We start from the raw sequence: 5,525 nt of genomic DNA on the forward strand, positions 1-5,525 counted from the left end.
AGTATTATTGAAGTATTACCAAATGATCTGGCCATTGACCATGCATTTGTCAAACAATTAAGCAATAAAATGATATTAAGGTATTTTCAGGAAATTTACTCTCTCACTGTCTGATCATAGCATTACAACAGTGTGGGATACTGAAGCTACCAGTTTTGGAAGATACTGTAATCTTTACACCAAAAAAAATCCAACAACATAAAAACTTCATAGAACAATGGGATAAATCATGATTAATGCAGAAGTGTCATCAAATGATTGCACAGATGTTGGCAACAATTTCAGTAGTGGCAGCTTATCTTTTTTTAGTTGATGAAGGCGTGACTCTGCTGGTATTCATGAATGGATATGGAGGAGCCTTTAAGTACAAGTCCCCAAGTAGTTAAACTCCACCTCTAATCAGTAATTTCTCCTGAAATTGTTGCCCTGCTCATTACAAACTCTTTTTCTCATCTCCGCTATGGGTTCAAACCTTCCAAAGGACAGTGCATCCTTGTGACAATACTGTACCTTCAAGAGATGTGTTTTGACCTGTTTCTCTTGCAGAGGGGTGTTGTCACAGTGATACTGAAATGTCTCCTTCAGACGGCCGGTTGGTAAACAGCTTTGAGTTCACCCTAGATCTTTTTTAGAAAGTAAGATGAAAGAATCATCATTGAGCGAGGTCAGGTTCACATTGACACAATGTATTTTAGTTTTGCTTTCAGTTAGTTGGTGGTTTAGACTGGCCATTGGAGCTGAAAGCTTAAGTTCTTTGCTGCTAGAGTGAAGTCTTAAACAGAGAGACTTCCTCTTAAAAATCAAAAGGGGCAGATTGTTTCTTTCAATGTTTCTTTTGACTGGACTGTATCGCTGAATTGTTTACATTGGAACAGTTGATGAGTAGTGTCTAAATAATATATTATATTTTAGTATTTCAATAAAGTTAGGCAAATTCTTCTTTTCATTATATTTTAACTGTTGTAAGGTTAAAGTGTGTTTTGATTAAAGATTAGTGGTGGACCTATCAAATTACATCTGGGAAACAGTGCCTTATATTTGCCTTAACAAAAATAAAGAAGTTAAGATCAAGGCTATCTCTATAAAATAATTTGGGAGGTTTGGTCTGGTCCATAACAAACCAGAGATCTGGGTCAAAATCTCTAATTCCAGGTTGGATTTGGGATTATTGGACTCAAAAACAATGAGTGGTGAGTGCTATTGTTTTCTTTTCAGGTGTTATATTTGATTGGTTTAAGTAGGGAGTGCCTTGTGTAATGATAGCTCTTTCAGTGGCCAAGATATTCCTGGGTGTGGAAGAAATCATTTGGGGTGGTTTACACAAGGTGAGTAAGGCCAAAGTTTTTGGAATCTGCAGACAAGCTGAAGTTGGTGTTGCCTAGGGAATGTGGAGCAATTGCTCAGCTCTTACCATTGCCAAAAAAATAATCGGAATCATTGGAAACAGTTAAAACTCAATTGCAATATCTTGCAACAATATTCCAACAATATCTTGAATTATAGACAATGACAACGGAAAAAGTAAAACAAAGAATAGCCCTCGCAAAAGAAAAAGAACAAATGGCCCCAGCAGAAGTAAAGGATAAAGAGAGATCTTTTGAACTTTGGAAGTTGGAAATGGAAGTGAAAGTCAACTTAAAATGGTGGAGTTAAAGATAAAAAGGTGGGAGTGGTGATGAGGACAGCGCTGAAGAGTAGACCCATCATAGCCAAAGACCTAATGGGGATCTGTTTAAATATATCTAAGTGTTTCCAAGGTTTGATGAGGAAGACATAGAAGAATTTTTTATTTCATATGAGGAAGTGGCTAAGCAAATGAAAGAAGGGCTTATGCCCGAAACGTCGATTCTCCTGCTCCTTGGATGCTGCCTGACCTGCTGCCCTTTTCCAGCAACACATTTTTCAGCTCTGATCTCCAGCATCTGCAATCCTCACTTTCTCCTAAGCAAATGCAATGACCACTGACAATGTGGTACTGCTGATTCAAACAAAGTTCGTAAGTAGAGGTATTGAGGTGTTTGCGTTATTGTCAAGGGAGATATCTGGCGAATGTAATTAGATGAAAAAAGCCATCTTAAGTGCATCTGAACTAGCGCCAGAAGCCTACAGACAGTGTCTTAGGAATCCTAGTCAAACGTCCATAGAATTTGAAAGGATCAAACAAGTAACTTTGTTAAGGACATTGAAAATAAATCAGACATGTAAACTTCTCAGAGAGACTGTTCTTTTGGAGAAGTTCAAAAATTCAGTTCCAGAAGGAGTGAGAACTTATGCACAAAAGCAGAGAGTCACAATAGCAAGATTAGCAATGGAAAGGGTAGATGATTATGAGTTGGTTCATTAATCAAAGTTTGGCTTCCAACATAAATTTCAATCTGTGAGGGATGGAAATTTGGGAAAAGAGAAATCCTCAAGTGGTAAGGGGAAAAGTGATCTCATTGAAGTTACTGAAGATAGTTTACCACAGGTTAACAAGAAAACTCACGTGGAGGGGGAAGAGAAGTAAAAACAACTTCAGAGATTTTCACTGTATAAGGTAGGACACATGAAAGTCACTGTGCTGGTGGTTTAAAAAAAGTCCAGTGGGAAAACAGGGTACATTAATGGGGTTTGTTAATGTGGTAAAGGAAATCACACTTGAAGCTAAAGAGCTGCAAATGAATGTACAGCTGGGTTGGGGTTGGCCGATAAGAAAGTGCCAAATCTCTTTAAAGAAGTTACTTACTAGGGTAAGGTTTACTCATGTAAGCCAGAAGAACAAATTAAGGTAAACAAATTAAGATGTTAAGGGATATGGGAGCAAGTCAGCCTTTGATGATGAGAGATGGTGAGAAGGAGTGTTACCAGAAAAGGTAATATGTGGAATTTGTAGTGAGAAGGGCAGTATTCCATTACGTAAGGTGAGGTTGGAGAGTCCAGTGAAAAGTAGAGAAAAGCAGGAGTAATAGAGAAACTCTTAGTTCCTAACATAAGTTTATCCTCGATAATGTTTTAGCTGGATCTCAAGTGGGAGTGATGCTGACTGTGGTTGAAAAGTTAGTGGAAAATCAGACAACTGAGATGTTACAGGAAGTACATTCTGGTAACAAGGTCACAAAACCACAGGTAGAATAAAGAAAAGGAAGTTCAAGTTCAATTATCAGAAACTATTTTTGATCAAATGGTTGATATAAAAACAAGAACAGGTGGAGGACAAAGTGGATATTTTTAGTTATGGGAAGTTAGCTGAATTACAACAGAAAAAATGGAAAGGTAAAGCAGTTGTACCAAAAAGCATACACAGAAGGCAAATCTGAGTGTATCCCAAAATGCTACTGACTTTAAAAAATTAAGTCTTGAAGAGGAAACTGACATCAAATATACTTTATCAGTACAAAGTCATGCCATTTGGTAGGAAGAATTCTCGAGCCATATTTCAAAGATGAAACACTTAGGTAATTTGGGGATTACCCAATTGTGTGGTGCACAGAGATGATCAGATGATGTTTAGTCACACATGAAAGGAACATTTGGCGCATCAATCAGAATAGATCAACTTCAGGAGTTGGGCTTACTGATAAACCTGGCTAAGAGTGAGTTTACAAAGGCCAATTCATGTTCCTAGGCCATACCATTGCACACAAACATAAGGCCTCATGGGATGTGAAAATTGAAGGTTATTGGGAATTTTCCTATATTGTTAACAAAGAGGTAAGTATTGTGATTCCTGGGCTTAAGTGGCTTTTTACCAGAAATTTGTACTTGATTTTAGCAGTGTAGTTGCTCCACTGACTGACCTGTTAAAAAGTGCAAAAAATGTCTGTAGATGGATGAGTGTCAGAAGGCATTTTACAGCCTGAAAGCTGTGTTAACCAATGCAACATCCAACAACATAAAGCCATTCAAGATGGTTAATAATGTGATTAATTAGAATGTCAGTGTTGAACTCTTGTAAGAAGATGATGAAAGTATAGAAAGACCTACTGGGCATTTCTTTTTCCACAAGTTCAGAATTCATCAAAATAAATATTGCAGCATTGGGAAAGAGACCTTGAGTTTGGTGTTGTTTTTGCAGCATTTCAACATTTATGTGGCCTGGTTTGTATTTGAGATGATTGAGCATTTTTAGAAAAATGTAATGATATAAATACCAGACTATTCAGATGGAGTTTATTGATACAGTCATTCAATTTGGAAATTATTCATGTGGCAGGACAAAAGAACATAGTTGCTGACATATTTTCACAACTTTGATGAAGGAAGATGGGAGTATTCGGTGATGGAGAGTGTATTGTTGAATGTTTACATGCTTAGAGCTAATACAATGTATATACAATGCCAAGTACTAATAGTGTGAGACTGAAAATGAAGATATTGATTTTTTTTAAACAGTGAAGGTGTGACAATGCTGTCGCCTTCTATCTTGAATCTCCTGCAGGGGGTTGCTGTTCCAATTGTGCTGAAGTGTCTCCTTCAATCTATTTCAACAGGCAAGGTCCCTTGATTTTCACACACCCATTGGCTTAAATTGTGACTTAAAATCTAACATGGAGCCAATCATAATCATATTGTATTATAACTATGTGATAATTGAGATATGAAACATGTTAATCATGAAAATTTCATTTAACATTTTTCAGACATTGAGTTTTGAACAATGTTGGAAAAATTGGTTATTTCAATTCTGTGGAGATACTTGGTTTGTTTCCTTTAAAGCAGATTATTTTAAAAATGTATTGAATATTCATTTTAATGAGGAATTTCTTAGAAACTATGCGGTTTCACCTATTTGCTGGATTTCTTTGCTGGTGGTCACCTGAATGTCTTTTATAGTTGTTCTGTTTGAGCAGTGTTTTGTAGGCAATTGGAGATTTTGATTTTCAGTTGAAGAAGCCTGCCAAAGAATCAGCTGCTCAGCTCATCTCTCCTTTTTCGGAAGTACCTTTCTAGCGAGTCTAACGTGAAACCTGATTGTCCTCTTGAAGAACAAAGGAAACCTCTCATTACTGTTTCCTGAGCAAGTTGCATCTGCCACGACCCCAGAGACAACCATGTGTCTGGTGACTTGTCTCCATGTGCCAGAGTATCTGAATGGCAGCTGTCTCAACATTCCACACCATATCCTTTTGTTTCCTTCATAAACTAACCGAAATAAATAGCAACAGAAAGATCTTTCTTTTCCCCTTTACTTAGAGGGATATCACAAACTGCATGTGTTCACCAATTTTGGATCTTCATGAAATAAGTTGTTTTATTATAAGTCAATAATTTTGCATTTGTTAAAAAAACTGTTTTTTTTTACTCAAGGATTAATATACAGAAAGCATACAATTAACCATATTGCGAATGATGTCAAACAATTCAATATATATTGTAACTTGTGGAGTAGTGGGATGAGAAAAAAGTGTTCCCATCTCATCTTGGTCATAACACTATATTTGCAAATGACCTGAGACACCCATAATATGTAATACACATGTGACAGATGCATAACATGTGCTGTGACATATATAATATGTAATAATATGCAGGATTAATGCATAATA

This window comes from Chiloscyllium plagiosum, unplaced genomic scaffold, assembly GCF_037043375.1.
Source record: "Chiloscyllium plagiosum isolate Xiang-an unplaced genomic scaffold, Cpla_swu_hap1 HiC_scaffold_6, whole genome shotgun sequence".
Lineage (NCBI taxonomy): Eukaryota > Metazoa > Chordata > Chondrichthyes > Orectolobiformes > Hemiscylliidae > Chiloscyllium > Chiloscyllium plagiosum.